This window comes from Thermobia domestica, chromosome 16 (assembly GCF_964235325.1).
Source record: "Thermobia domestica chromosome 16, izTheDome1.hap1.1, whole genome shotgun sequence".
NCBI lineage: Eukaryota > Metazoa > Arthropoda > Insecta > Zygentoma > Lepismatidae > Thermobia > Thermobia domestica.
The window spans coordinates 49,971,856-49,988,893 of NC_137469.1; the positions used below are offsets into that span (position 1 = coordinate 49,971,856).

The 17,038-nt window shown below is 36.8% G+C and overlaps 1 long non-coding RNA gene across 1 annotated transcript; it reads left to right on the plus strand.

The window, feature by feature from the left end:
* Window positions 1-4,010: 4,010 nt before the first annotated feature.
* On the plus strand, window positions 4,011-15,745 carry LOC145672752 (uncharacterized). Its single transcript, XR_014128634.1, has 3 exons — window positions 4,011-4,736; window positions 11,327-11,465; window positions 15,599-15,745. It is a non-coding gene; the product is annotated as an uncharacterized LOC145672752 (long non-coding RNA).
* The last annotated feature ends 1,293 nt before the right edge of the window (window positions 15,746-17,038 follow it).

Sequence of the window (17,038 nt, forward strand, 5' to 3'; positions counted from 1 at the left end):
GTTTTTTTTTATAAAAGAAAGAGTGCAGATGAAGTGTAATATCAAATTTTCTTGCTATATCAATCATTTCCCTGTTAAGGAAGTATATTTTTATTGAGAAAGTACAAATGTATGTTGAGTAGAAGTTTCATCCGGAGTTCGGACTCTGTGGAGTACCGTGCACCAATGTGATTAATTTCTATTCATCATAAGCCGTTGTAAGTGATATTTAATGTACCAATTCGCAAATAGTATATTTTTCTTTCTGATTCCACCCAGTTCTTCTTTACACCTAAGTTGCGAATACCTGCGGTTGATTTTCATTGAGTCTTATTTATAGTACAAAGACATATTCGTCTATTCGTAACCCTATGATATTTATGAGATATAAGTTGCATTAACGTCTGCGGGACAAAATATTTATGTATTCGTATTCACTATTACAAACGCAAGATACCTCAGTTGAGTTAAGTTGATTTTGAGTTTAGCGTCATTTTGAACAGCAAAGCTATTTGAGACACAGACCTACTGATTATCATGGAATCCTAACCACATGAGCTTGCGCGGGGAATCGAACCCGGATCTCCCACGACAAAGGCGCGTACGCTAACCGTTTAGCCACGAAGCTACTTGCAATATACCTCAGTCTTCAGTCACTCTTATTCAGGATAATTGTTGTTGCTATGTGCGTAACAAATGAAAATTACGCTATTTTTTTTCTATCAGGCTAATAATTCATCGGGCTAGTAGTTATCGCTAGCTGTGCACTCTCCTCTAGAGATGTCGCCAGCGTACAAGCAATTATTAGATGGGGAAAAGTCTTTGGGATCAATTGTAATATTTGCAGTGATTAAACACCTTTTTTGTACTCTTCCGTTATTGATAAATATTTAACAATGGTTGAAATCAAATAAAAGAATCATAAACTGCATATGAATATTGTGTGCGAATATATTATTCCTTCTCTGTATAAATCTATTTCCAGATCTAGTAGACAATAAATTAACTGTCACTGATCATGCAAATTCATCTGAAATCATAAACTTACTCGAAAATGCTATACATTATTTAAATATACCTATTATATATTGATTGCTCCGTTTACTCATTCCTTGGTTCAATCCAGTGTGTGTAGGTAACGGGTTCGCAACACAATATGATACATGGCCAAAGGGGAGACGTTCAAGTTTCAAATATTAACTTGATGATGTTATCTCAGGGTGTCTACTGATTCTTGAAATACTGGAAATTTGTATCGATACTGGCAATACTGAAAAAAAAAATATCTGGAAATTATTGTGTAATACTGGAGAATTATAAAACTTACCTTTCAGACGCTTCAAGATGGCGAAGGACTAACTGGCCAACCACTAAAAAATTGCCGTTAACGAGATAAGAAAACTGGAACTAAAAAGCAAAGTTGTGCTACAGCATGCAAAAGAGGAAGACAAACTTTGCAAACAGAAATGGACAGCTTGAGAAAAATAGTCAAATCGCAACCTGAAAATGTTATTTTTTAACTTATTTTATACATAACTTGTTTTCATTTAACATTTATCTCGAGTCAAAACAGTAGCACAACTAAATATGTAAACATCAACATTAAACATGTCATTCTTTGATATTTGTAATTAAATTGTCTCCTACTTGACAGGAGTTCTGTACTAAATGTAATTCGAATGTAAACAAAGTCTATACATATCTAATAAGGTGAACCAAATAAGGAAAGAGTTGGTTATTAGCGGTAAGTAGAGGACACTAAAATTTAAAAAAAAAAAAAAAATGAAGTCAATATACACTACGACTACCAAAAAACGACACTTAATTTAACACCGATACTCTAGAGACTCGAGCGGAGGCTCAATGATAGTGTTCACCTCTGGGTGCATGGGGTCCTTGGTTCGATCCCAGCTCGCACCAAATGAGATTTGTAGTGAACAAACAGTACGAGCGTTGGTTTCCTCGAGGTTCTCCCGTTTACTCCTACATTCCTCATTCCACTATTTTATTCATTTCTCATCATAACTGTCTCCTTCAGCCTAGTCGACATAACCGTGGTATATAAAACTTGAAGATTTTATTTCATTTATAGACTCGAATAATAAACGGAACGGATTTGATAATATTCAATACTTTTCATCTGAGATTCAATTACACTGTATTCTCCTGCTTCATAACAATCAGAACAATATAATAATAATAATAATAATAATAATAATAATAATAATAATAATAATAATAATAATAATAATAATAATAATGACGATGATGATGAGCGCAATTTTTAGTTATATCAGCAAGTGGTGACCGACTACATAGAATAATCAAAGTAGAAAATGTTTCCTAATGCTATATACATTTTACGTATCTTAATAAACATCAAAAGATTATGGGGCCCTTCTTGAATTTCCTACTGGAGGCATGCATCCTTCGTTAGACTACTTGTTCGACCTATATCAGGGGTGTAGCCAAGGGGGGGCCCATCGGGGCCAGGCCCCCCCAAATGATTTCCTCGCCCCCCCCCAAATGACCAACTTTTATAACATCATCGTAAGATTACCTCGTTTCAATTAATAATTTACTGTAGAATAGTATGGAAAAATACTATTTTACCATACCAATCGAAAAATAGTATGGTATCTCTTCCTTAGGCCGATCGGAAAATAGTATGGTATACTTTTTCTTTTCACAGCAGATTACACAATTTACTGCGATTTATATTTGACGGTTTGAAAACAAATGTTTTAACAAGATACTATAAATACTACCATACAACAATTATTTGTAAGTAGGCCTGCATTACCTTTTTTGTATGCTGTAACTAATGTTAAAAAAAAATCATATCAGATGGAAAATTTGGTGATAACAACGTTATTCGGTTTTACAGTTTGGATTCCAATTAATCGCTAATTTTCAATTATTTTTACGTCACCATCCCGCTTAGGAGTACTAATGAGTACTAAAATTTGGATTTAAATGACATCGGAAGTGTCATTGTTCATATCAGCCACCTCGAAAACTATTGATTCGACATTAATATTGGTCATTTTCGATCATTTTTTACATATCTTCCCCTTCTCTTCAAAGTGAACCTTCAAAGTGAAGCGATAAAATCCATTCCAGGCCCGAAACTCATCTATGTTGAAAATTTGATTGTGATCGGTCGGGTGGTTCAAGAGTTAACTTACAAATGTACACTGAGAAAAATCCATTATCCGGACAGCGGTATATTGTACAAATACAAGGATTCGTTATGTTTACTAAGGAAATCTGTACGGAGCGTACTTTATCCATATGCTACACAGGTACTGCCTTTTACCCGCTTAGATATTACATCATGTCGCTGCAGGATGTCTGACTTCTAACAATCTTCTGTATTTTACATACATATACGTATGTTAAATACTTCAGCTATATGTTATATACGTCCATCTGTGTGTGAGATCCAGGCCGCCTATAGACACCTCTTTCTTTCGCCATGGCTGACGTCATTGAACTACCGTCTTTTGCTTGCGAAACGAGATTGTTTACAAACGGAAAAGAAGAGAGGAAGGAAAAATGCTTGGGTAAGTACACTAGTTAACTATTACTTTAGTTAAATATTCCATTAATTATATATTCTTTTAGTGTAACTTGCTTTAATATAGTACTAAGTAAGTAATGTAGTTTACGAATACAATTCTTACTATTGTAAAACTCGTTAATGATTGAGGACAATGGAATGGGTGAATCTGAATTTTGAGAAATCTTTGAATATTAATGTTTTGAAACATTTTACATTTCAAGGTAGCAAAATGAATGTTATGTGTTTATTCATTCCGTTTTATATGTGACGATTTATTACTTGGTGCAGATTTACTACAGGGCTGCTTAACATAATTGCTAATAAACCGTTTTCAGCGCGAAAATTCCCTTGTGTAGTGAAGATTTAGGATTTAGATTTCTGGGCTTTCGGCATCAATGGCCTTGTTAGCCCGTCGCATATGAGGGATGACTTCCCTCGGTGATCACACTATCCGGGGAAAGGAAGGGAAGAATGGATTGGGGAAAAATGGGGCCGCGGTGGCTCAGTGGTAGAGCGTTCACCTCTGGTGCTTGGGGTCCCGGGTTCGATCCCAGCTCCCGCCAAGTGAACTTTGTGGTGGACAAACACCGTGTGCGTGGGTTTTCTCGGGGTTCTCCCGTTTCCTCCCACTTTCTTCATTCCACCATTTCATACATTACTCATCATCACCGTCTCCTTTAGCCTAACCGGCATAACCGTGGGACGTAAAACTCAAAGATTTCATTTTCATTTTTGGATTTCGGAAGGGAGAAAACGGCTTGGGACCTATATGTTAGGTACCACTCCGGCATTTGCCTGCTGTGAATGAGGAAAAGCCAAGGAAACCTCATTCAGGATGGCTGGACTTAAAATCTTTTGATACTTTTTCGACCGAGTTCCCCCACCGGGATCGAACCCGGGACCGTTCGCACCGAAGGCGAGAGCGTTAGCGAATACGCTACGCGGGGCCACTAGTGTAGTTTAGAAAACTCATTTTTACTAGGATATTTGCAAGATTTTTTTTTCTTTTAGTTTAACGCCCCATGATTGTACATCAATGTAAGAGAGAAGATGACGATGAGATACATGATAATGGTGGAATCAAGAAAATGTAAGGAAACTGGAAAGTCTTAAGAATAACCACAACTACAGTGTTCACCAAAAGCCTATTTGTCGGGAGCAGGAATCGAACCAGGGACCTACCGCGTCAGAGGTAAGCGCTCTCAGAGCTTTCTTTTGTTTAAAGAACTTGTTTACAATGATATATATATATATATATATATATATATATATATATATATATATATATATATATATATATATATATATAACGAAGATATTGACATATTTTACAGCCTCACTGAAATTTAAAAAAAAAAGTAGTCAGGGAGAGCTTACTTGTCAGGTTTTTATTTTTTAATTTAATTTATTTTTATTTATTTATTTTTGCTTTGTTATGTTCCCTAGTTAATTAATGTTTGGGTTACTGAAAATTAAAACCTTTTTAGTATTATTGTTATGTCATCACTTTGGAACCAAAACGTTAGATTTTTTTCTTGTGTTTTCATATAGGAAGTTGGTGAGTTTGTGCCTTAGCACTGGTTTGGTTTCTAGAACGTAATTGAAGGTCATGTTGAGTTGAGTCTTGGTGGGTTTGAGTTCGTGAAGTGTCAGGCACTGCTTGTGCCCCTGTCTTCTGTTTGTGATGTTTCCTGGCTTTGGGCTGTGACGTATTTATGTTGAGGAGTACCAACGAAGGCCGCGTGATATACAGGTAGCTACAACACAGCTTCAACAGTTAACGAGTGCCATGTCTTTGAATTTCAGCTTTCGTTACGGCGTGATAATGCAGTATAGTGCTAGATTGAAATTCTATGGGTGGTAAAAACGGTATGGTAAGAAATACAACGTAATTGTTATTAGTTTAATTAGTGTTTCTTTATAGTATTGTTTCACTATTTCTAGAAGGAATTAAGTATTAACGAAGTAATGAATAAGCAAAAGAACACATTGATTGACGTTTACTATTTCTCATACTCCATTGAGAATGTTTTGATCCTCAGTTGCGCAAACATCCAGTGTGCGTTTATTTTCTTTCTTTTTTGGGGGGTTTACACTGCCTCACAGATGAGCTCTTTTGTGGCTAAGTGGTTAATGAACACGCCTTTGGCGTGGGACACCCGGGTTCGATTCCCGGCCGGGGGCCGCGGTGGCTCAGTGGTACAGCGTTCACCTCTGGTGCTTGGGGTCCCGGATTCGATCCTAGCCCCGCCAAGTGAACCTTGTGGTGGACAAACACCGTGTGCGTGGATTTTCTCGGGGTTCTCCCATTTCCTCCCACTTACTTCATTCCACCATTTAATTCATTGCTCATCATCAGCGTCTCCCTTAGCCTAACTGGCATAACTGTGGGACGTAAAACTCAAAGGTTTCATTTCATTTTTTCTTAATCTCTTGCACCGACCGACCGATCTCGATCAAATTTCCAACGTAGATGCGCTTCTGGCCTGGGAGTGTTTTTAGCTATTTACTTTGACAGTAGAACTTAGGGGAGGGAGAGGAGGGGGACAGAAAAAATAAATGACTTAATTTACTTTGAAGTGTAAAAGTGCGAGCGTTTTCTTCTCTCTCTCTCTCTCTGTCTCTCTCTCTCTCTCTTCACTCCTCCAGTCTCCTCTCACTTTTAGGGCCGCGGTGGCTCAGTGGTAGAGCGTTCACCTCTGGTGCTTGGGGTCACGGATTCGATCCTAGCCCCGCCAAGTGAACCTTGTGGTGGACAAACACCGTGTGCGTGGGTTTTCTCGGGGTTCTCCCATTTCCTCCCACTTACTTCATTCCACCATTTCATTCATTTCTCATAATCACCGTCTCCTTTAGCCTAACCGGCATAACCGTGGGACGTAAAACTCAAAGATTTCATTTCATTTTTTCCTCTCACTTTGATTTCATGATTTCGCACTCTGATGAAAAGTATTAAATACCGCCAGGAAAAGTACTAATATATAACCTCTCTTTTAGGCGCCCCTCCAACCACGCGCCCGGGACACGTGCTTTGCTTGCTTGCCCATAGCTGCGGCTCTGTGAGCTACATAAGTAACATACAATGCTTACGTAATACTTTGGGTCATAAGCAGTGGCGGCGATTGGACGTTAAAAGTGGGGGGGCAAGACATGATCTGAATATTTGTATATCAATGTTAATATACAAACTTCCCTGGTTGAAACTATATACATTAATAGGTCATTTGAGAAAAGTGGGGGGGCAACTGCCCCCCTTTGCCACCCCTAATCGCCGCCCATGGTCATAAGTACTATTAAGAAAGGAAGAATTGCATTTTTTTAACTTTGGGAAAGGAGCTACTATGGGATTAAAGTTAAGGTAGGAAAGGCAACACATTCCAGTCTATGCTTTCACCCAGCAGACATATTGTTTGGAACCAAAAAAATGTGACTTTTGGAATCTTGTACTTAGGTTCACAGCGGAAGCGACGAAATAACTTGAATCATCCATTGTAGCTCTCCCCGCAACCAGTTTCTAAAATGTTGGCAATAAGTTTGCGAAACGAGAGGTGACGACTCCAATTTTGGGTGAAAAGTCGCTATAAGAAATAATCGAGAAATTCATTGTCTATAAGCATTGTAAAAGTTGTAGATGTAAACTAAACAATATGTTCTACTCACTGGCGCAAATCCCGGGGGGGGGATGACGGATACATGTCCCCTCCAATCTTGGAACTGAGGGGGACTTCTCCCAAATAATCCGATTTGAAATGTGTTTTTTGGGAGAAATTTGATGATTTTTGTCCGATTGCTACAAAGGAACGTGAGATGTCCCCCAGAATAAGCCTCAAATCTGCAGCCTCCTAACGCTAAAGACAACTCTGATCCTCCACAACATTGTTTTTCAACTTCATAAGTATTTTGGACATCGCCAAAAAAAGTATGGTAACGGTCTTACCCTCCCCCCCCAATGTTGAAGACAGATTTGCGCCGCTGGTTCTATTCACATCTTTGTAAACAGGGCGCAACCAATCCTTTAATTCAGGGATCATTTCAGGTTGTTTCGGGTACTTTTGTTCATGTTGTGGTCAAAATAGTTCCGAAATAATTAACACTACAGTACTTACGTTAAGCAATTTTTTGTAAAAGAAAAAGTGCAGAATAATTAAAAGACCCCAGAGGACAAATATAACAAACACCTTCTTCGCCTTTTTTCACGCATCTATAGCTAATCTTGTTGCTATCGGTAATGATGTATTACGTGTGTCTCTCAACGGAAACTCTGCGAACTAAAGGACATCAAGTTTGTAGTTATTCTTCGTTAGAGGGCAAGGGTAACATAACAATGCAGGATTGTGGAGTAGTGAGTACGCTGTATTTCCAAACTCTTCATCACTTGCGCTGATTAAAACAAACAAACAGAAAAAAAGAACGTAAAAACTGTTTTGAACTAATAATGCTTCTCTACAGATGAACATTTTGTTTGCAGCAAAAAGTCGCTAAATGTGTAAGTAGGTAAATCGTTATTTAAAAATCACCCAAAAAAGTCTCCAATCGGAATTTTTTTTTTTTTTTTGTCGTTATCGTAGGGCGACCATACGTCCCGTTTTAGGGGCGTGTCGCGGCCGTCCCGTCAGTAGATGGAAAAAAGTAGTATTCGTCCCGTTTTATGTAAATGAAAGAAGTAAATAACAAACCCAGTACCTTTACTCCTTTTAAAAGTATTAATAATAACAAAGCGGCAAAAATTGAACTGAAAATCCCTATATTAAAAATACTCTATAGTTCGCAGTACTGCTCGAAAGGCAGCAGAGGTTTTAGCAGTTGGTTGTGTGTTAAACAAACTTCAACGTGTCTTTCCTTTTTCATAAGTACCCGCTCTGTAACGAAGAGAGAGAGGGGGAACTCTGATATCAAGGCACTGATAAGAACAAAGGTAGATCTAAAAGTCTAGTGTTGCAAGAACCTGTCCCGTTTTTAACTGAAAATTTTATGGTCACCCTGCGCTATCGTTGAGGTCGAATTCCCCTTATTTAGCGACTTTACCCAAAATTGGCAACATTGACCCCCACCGAACAACACCCCGTCATCTTGAGCCTAGCCAGCATAATAGTGGGACGTAAAACTTAAAGATTTCATTTCGAACAACACTCCCAGAAACCTACTGTTATACTATTCTCAAACCACCCTTTCGTACAGTTCTCCCTATTCGAAAGAAAAAAAAATTGTAAATAGCAGTGTTCATACATAAATATGGAACTCAATTTCCCTGAATTTTGCAGGTTTTCCAGGTATTAATTTTGCAATTTCCAGGTCTAGTGGAAGAAACTAATAGTACGAGAACACATAAATTTTAAGAATACTATATTTATCTATTTGAGAATGGCCACCCTTCTCCCCAATGAACGATTGCAATTAAATATTGAGTCACAAGAAAATAAATAATTAAAATAAATAAAATTTAAGTTGAAAAATATTAAGTTGAGAAGCCTACTAAGGGAATTATATAATACTTTTGTTCCATACTTGAATACATTCAAAATATACAAAAAAATATTGGCTTGGGGAAGAAAAAAGGGCCCGCGAGATTTTAACTGATTGTTGTAGTACTCGACGACAGAAATAGATTACTGAAAGAATTTTCAAAATCGGCACAGGCAAACATGAAGAAAATCGCATTTTCAGGTACCGGTTCAAAATGAGAAGAAAAAAGGACCGCGAGATTTTAACTGATTCTTATAGTACTCGACGAGAGAAATCGATTAGTGAAGGAATGTTCAAAATCGGCGCAGGCAAGCATGAAAAAAAATCGCACTTTCATGTACCGGTTCAAAATGGGGAAGAAAAAAGGGCCCGCGAGATTTTAACTGATTCTTGTAGTACTCGACGACAGAAATAGATTACTGAAAGAATTTTCAAAATCGGCACAGGCAAACATGAAGAAAATCGCATTTTCAGGTACCGGTTCAAAATGGGAAGAAAAAAGGGCCCGCGAGATTTTAACTGATTCTTGTAGTACTCGTCGAGAGAAATCGACTAGTGAAGGAATTTTCAAAATCGGCGCAGGCAAGCATGAAGAAAATTGCATTTTCATGTACCGGTTCAAAATGGGAAGAAAAAAGGACCGCGAGATTTTAACTGATTCTTGTAGTACTCGACGAGAGAAATCGATTAGTGAAGGAATGTTCAAAATCGGCGCAGGCAAGCATGAAGAAAATCGCATTTTCATGTATCGGTTCAAAATGGGGAAGAAAAAAGGGCCCGCGAGATTTTAACTGATTCTTGTAGTACTCGAAGACAGAAATAGATTACTGAAAGAATTTTCAAAATCGGCACAGGCAAACATGAAGAAAATCGCATTTTCAGGTACCGGTTCAAAATGGGAAGAAAAAAGGACCGCGAGATTTTAACTGATTCTTGTAGTACTCGTCGAGAGAAATCGACTAGTGAAGGAATTTTCAAAATCGGCGCAGGCAAACATGAAAAAAAATCGCACTTTCATGTACCGGTTCAAAATGGGGAAGAATAAAGGGCCCGCGAGATTTTAACTGGTTCTTGTAGTACTCAACGGGAGAAATCGATTAGTGAAGGAATTTTCAAAATCGGCGCAGGCAAACATGGAGTAAATGGCATTTTCATGTACCGGTTCAAAATGGGGAAGGAACAAGGTCCCGCGAGTTTGAACCGCTACGATGTATGTTCACGAATGTGCCCGTCTTCTCAAATTTAGTTAATTACTGTGACACTGAAACATGTGACACAGAGTCACATTGTGGATGACTCTGCAATCGGCAACCACTGCACATATACTCCTCCCGCCCCACAGTTTGATTATTTCGATCCATTCCTCACGTGCTAACGGCATGGTTCAACATCTGCAAGAAAGAGGTAAATGTAACGTTCAATTGGCAATAGCTTTTCACCAAATTAAGCTGCATGAAATCTGATTGCATATTTGACATACTGAGAAAATTCTAGCCCGTGGCCATATGTATCACATATCCCACCAGTTCATAAAAATTTTGAACACAAAATTACGGTCGTCCGTGTGACGTACTCCCAAAAGGCCTAATGTGTATCACCCACCTCACATTCAATGAAACCACATCCGTGTAGAATTAAGAAAGGAACCTCTTATGATGTATACAGGATGTCTCAAACGTTCCCTGACATAGGGTAACTCTGTTATTATCAGAGTTACGACAAAATGTAAGAGGAAAAACATCTCGAAATATGACGTTTTCAATCTAAAGTGAACACTTTTTTAAAAAATCGGACAAGATGAATGTGCTGTATACTCTTTATGCACCCAATTTTAAATGAAAATGCAACGTTGTCATTTACCTGGACCCACGACATAAGTGAATGAAGTTACTGTTTGAAACGGGGGCTGGCCATCGACATGTTAGCGTAAAAGACAGTAACTTCACTCACTTCTGTTGTGGGTCCAGGTAAATGGCAACGTTGCATTTTCATTTCACATTGGGCGCATAGAGAGTGTACAGCGCAAACGGGTCATCCGATTTTAAAAATTCCTTCACTTTAGATTGAAAACATCATAATTGGATATGCTTTTCCCTCCTACATTCTGTTGTAACTCTGATAATAACAGAGTTACCCTATGTCAGGGGACTTTTGAGACACCCTGTATACCTTATTTAATGTATGTTTGATGTCACTATAACTGTAGTATAATTTAGTTTGTTTAAATTTACAATTTAATACAAGTAGATTCGGATTTACATGCGTAGGATTTTGTATGCATCTAACTAATGAATTCTTTTATTTTTATGCTTAACTTAGTGACTTGGCTTTGGACTGCAACTGATTATTGTAACCCATTATTGCTTGAGAAGAAACAAGATATCCGAATCTTCATTTGGAGAAATCAAAGGTCTATTGGAAAGCTGGGGATTACAATCATTAATTTCTACATTTCAAGGTGCGTAGTAAATTATATATTGTGTTTATTGTTAAATTACTATTATTGGGTTTAGAATCAATGAAGCACTTCATGATATTTTATGGGGATCAAGATGGGTGCCGGATAGATAAGTATTTGAGCGTCAGGCTCTTATTTCTTTTCAATTTAATATTTAATCAATGATTATTTTTCTCCCTCATTATTCCACCAAATCGTATTCCAAGATCATATATCCATTTTTGTTCGATATATCCATATTTTTGATCTCTTTCATATTTCTATATTTTCGATTTTTGATATTGTTTATATTTCGATATTGCTGTATTTTTCGATATTTCGAACAAGTTTCGATAGTTTGTCGACATCGATTATCTATATCTAAATTCGGATATCCCAAAGCCCTATCGAGCACCCTCCGAAATGAAGTTTTTGGCTATGGACCTGATTAGGGATGCACACGAGACAAGACGAGACAATTTTTGTTACGAAATTCGAGACAAGATAGAGCTTTTCCAATAGAAACGGATCCAGTTTTCGAGACGAGACAACTTTCGCGGCACCTTTTCGAGAGGAGACAACCTCAAATCTTTTCTCTTGCGCATCCCTAGACTTGATCATGAGTTATCAAAAAAAAAAAAAAATGTTAATGAGAAATAACATGTAAATACAATATAGGTAGCTAAAACATTTTTGTTTTCATTCTTCAGTAATGCATTGTTATTAATTTCAGGGGGGGCGGTGGCTCAGTGGTAGAGCGTTCACCTCCGGTGCTTGGGGTCCCTGGTTCGATCCCAACTCGCGCCGTGTGGACTTTGTGGTGGACAAACACCTTGCTCGTGGGTTTTCTCGGGGTTCTCCCGTTTCCTCCCACTTTGTTCATTCCACCATTTCACTCATTTCTCATTATCACCGTCTCCTTATCCTAACCGGCATAACCGTGGGACGTTAAACTTAAAGATTTCATTTTTTATTAATCTCAGCATTTTATAGTGTATTCTTAAGCTTAAGGTGATGTATAATTAAGGTTTGAATTCAGTTAACTTATTTTGTTTCTCAGATTGTTTTTAAAATGTATGTACAATTGTTTATGTTCATTCTCGAGAGTTTAAAGTGACGTATAGTTATTAAACATAGTATTTAATATTGTACTCTTAACGTGGAAGTGATATACAGTTAACTTTTGAATTCAGTAAACATTTTTCTTTCTGAAATTGCTTTAAAAAGTATGTAAAAACGTTTTTATTTTCTTTCTTGAGTGCTAAAAGTGATGCAAAGTTATTAAGCTTACTACTTTATATTGTATTCTCAACCCTAAACTGATACACAGTGCGTTTTTGAATAAATTGTCAAGTTATTTGAGTGATGAACACTGGTAGAAAATCCTGACTACTACTGGAACATTTTGATTTTAAGGTGACGACTACTGGTGCAAGGATTTTAAAATATTGTTTTTCCTTCAAGGGCTACTCCTTTTTGAATTCTGACTACATGGTCACTATAGGAAGGATCAGTGAGTCTTTCCAACTATGGTACAGCTCCGACAGAGTCACGATGCTCAGAGAAGAGACAAAATAGTATGTTTTCAAACTTAAAGTGAGAACCACTGGCGTTTTTACCTTGCTATGCAAAAGTAAGTGAGTACTCCAATGGGGTTCCAATGCGGTACCTAATTTCTGCATTTTAGATATATGGAAATACATGTCTCTAAAATGTAAAGAACTGATTTTTTTTAGGGGGGGAATAAACTATAGGTATGTGGGGCTTGCATACTTGACGCTACAATTCGGAAATTGAATTAAAATATGACTAACGGCTATCAAGATGTTGTCAAATAAAGGGAGGACCAACACAGTTAAGGGGTTTTCGTGTTAGATGCTAAAATTTCCGAAATCGGTCATGGAAAGTTAATAAACACCAGTAGCAATTTCATCTTAAAGTAATTAGATATCTTCATGGGGTGTTAGAACATCATGGAGTCTACCAAAATTAAATTTTAAAAGCTTTTGAAAATATAATCTGACATTTGTAAACAGTATTTGAAATATGTATTTACCCAAAACTTCCAGCTAGTACATCTAACATCTGGAGAAACACTGTGAAATAAAAGCTTGAAATTTCGGAAACAATTATTGGTCGCAACAAAATTAAATAAGATGGTACTTCTATGGGTTAAATCAGTACCTCAGTACAATTTCGATCGAAAGATTAGTTCAGTCCTAGGTTTTCTTCAGGCAATTCCAATGGTTCATCGAGCTGTACAAAAGAATGAAAATTCGCTGTCAATATCTAAGATAGTAACCAAGATAAAAGGAATTATATATTTTATGGCGTAAAAATAGAGATCTTTATATATTTGTACTTTTGGGTCTTTCCTATAAGAAAAAAAATCAGAAAACTACTGTATATACCTTAATAGACAATTCAATGGGCGGGGACACAGTAGCTTAGTGGTAGGGTGTTTAACTAATCTTTTTTTTTTTTTGCAGAAACTATTGGAGTATTCACTTAACCCGTAGAGATACGATCATACTTAACTCCCTATTTAATTTTAAAATTAAATAAAAGGAAATATTTCAGTGTAGCGACCCACGATTATGCATTTTAGTCTCAGGGAGATTATGATTAAAGCAAGTGAATGTTGTTGACAGAATTGATGGAATGCAAAGGTGGGAGGAGAGTACCCCGAGAAAACCCACGAATACGATGTCCACTACAAACTGACTTGGCCGTGGATCGAACCAAGAACCCAATACACCAGAGGTAAGCACTCTACCACTAAGCCACTGTGCCCCCGCCCATTTAATTGTCTATTAAGGTATATACGGTTGTTTTCTGAAATTTCTTCTTCTTACAGCAAATACTCAAAAGTACAAATCCATGTGGGTCTCTATTTTTACGACGTCATAAAATACATAATTCCTTATATCTCGCTTGCTATATTAGATATTGACAAAAAATGTTCACTTTATTTCAGAGCCCGATGAACGCTTGGAATTGTCCAAAGAAAATTTAGAGCTGAATTAATCTTTCGATCGAAATTGTACTGACGAGTCTGAGGTTCTCACTTAACCCATATAAGTACCATCTTATTTAACTTTTGTTAGGATCAATAATTGTTTTCTGAAATTTCAAGATCTAATACGCTTTTATTGTATGGTGTCTCTCTAGCTGCTAGATGTACTAGCTGGAACTTTTAGGTAAATACATATTTCTAATACTCTTTACAAATGTCAAAATATATTTTACAAAACTTTTAAAATTTAATCTTGGTAGACCCCATGATGTTCTTAAACTCCATGGAAATACCTAATTATTTTAAGATGAAATTGCTACTGATGCTTATTAACTTTACATGACTGGTTTCGGAAATTTTACCACCTAACACGAAAACCCCATAACTATATGGATCCTCCCTTTATTTGACAATATCTTGATAGTCATATTTTAATTAATTTTCTAAATTGTACTGTCTAATATGCAAGCTCCACGTACCTATGGTGTCGCTTTTTATTTCACCATATTTCAGTAACTGTTAGGCGTACCGACTTGCGGTTTCGGTAAACACACACCTCTAACGTTCTTTAAAACGTTATTAAGACATATTTTAGAATATTTAGAAATGAGAGTTCTGGGAATATCATGGTACCCGAAAACCCCCATCAGGGCGTGTGTGTAGTGTATTTAATTGAAACTACTTTTGAGGTTGTTGTAAGCCCTCGTAATTACGTTTCCGAAACTGCACCATCTAGTACGCAAACTCCACAGTTCTGTAGTGTCGCTCTTTATTTTCCCATATCTCGATATCCATAAGGCTTACCGAGTTGAGGTTTTCGGTAAACAGATGTCAGTTCCTTACATTTTAGAGACATATAGTTTCATATATCTAAAAAATACAGACATTAGGTACCCCATGATAGCCCGAACACCATTGAGGTACCCACTTACTTTTGAATGGTAATACATTTTGAGTTGTTGTTCAGCATCAATAAACACTTCATAGTTTTTCTACGTGCAACCCAAAAGTCCATACCTGACCGAACATATTTTGTCCATTTAATCTCAAAAATGTTAAGATACTTTGTATTGTTAAGTACAACCAAATTAAGCACACTGAATATAACATTTTAAATATTTTCTGATTTTTGTTGCAGGTATTTCGTGCATCAAACCAGAATTCTGCTTGAAAGACAGTCAAAAGAAGCAGTGTAGGTTGTGGCTAAAAGTACGCCCTTTCTGAAGACAGACTCAGTTGTACTTACATTATTTTGTACGAATATATAACCCTAATAAAGATACTGTACTACAAATTATTTCTTTCTTCCATAAATTATAATAAAATATTATCTCTGTTTAAAGAAAATGATTTGTTAATGTTAAGTCATTTTAATTATTTTTCTCTGTAATAAGAACATTATCCCTAGCAATATTTTTTATCTTTGTGCTATTGCGATTGGATGAAGTAAAATTCTATACGAAGCACTATTATTTCAGACATGCATTAATAACTAATGTATTGTTCTGTATGTAAGACAATGTGTATACTGAACATGTCTAGCGAAGGTGTTGTTTTAATACAGAATCTATAACTCAGCTTTTCAGTAGTCAACTTTATTGGGAATCCGAAGAACGAAGTTAAAAAAAAAAAAAAAAAAATGTTGGACTTACCAGCGTGTGTGTGTTCGAATTCTGGACTAATCCAAATTATCCAGAGAAATCATTATATATTTCTTTGTTGCTATTTCAGATGTATCCTTTATCCAAGTCGTATGAAACGGAGACTTCATACATCGCTATACTTTGTATGAACTATGTTCCGTATTTACTTAATCACTTTGTAACTTTCTCTAGTGTTGACAAGGCCGCAGGTGTCAATCGAATAGTTTAGTGTTTCACTCATGTCACCTTGTGACTAAGGTACGTCCTGTCGGTATATATATGGTACTGGGTTCAATTAGCGATAAAATACATTTTTAGCGTTAAACAAATGCAAAAATCTACACGAAATGAGATACCGTGATCTCTGACTTACGGATAACACCAAGCAACTAATGGTACTGAGTGTGATTGAGTTTACTAATTACTATTTGGCTAAAATCAGTGTTCCTTTATCTATAGTTCTTTTCGTGCTTTGAATTGCAAAGTTTGAAATAACCGTTTTAAATTATTGTGTATATATATCTTCCGAGTAATTCTGAGAATCGTTGCTCTTTCTTTAAGCAATGTATGAGACTGTTAAATTGCTCTTTCCTTAAAATGTTGCACTAAGAAGGATGCATCCAGGAAAGTCCAAATTTGCAGAATGTCTATAGCAGGGAAGAATAAATATGTTTAGTCGATGGCTGCACAACGCCTCCGCTGTCACCACGTTGTCACACAGCGAATACAGCGAACGTTTAAGAGTATTCTGCACTTACTATTAGGTATCGGCCTGGGAACTTTGGCGCATCTACCCAGTCTCCTTCTTGGTGTTTCATTTTTAATGGCGAGTACTGAGTAGGAATAATATTGTAAGCGAATGCGTTTCCGGCTGACACCACACTTTTAATTATTGCGACATTTAAAAAAAAATACCTGTTAATTAAAATGTACAG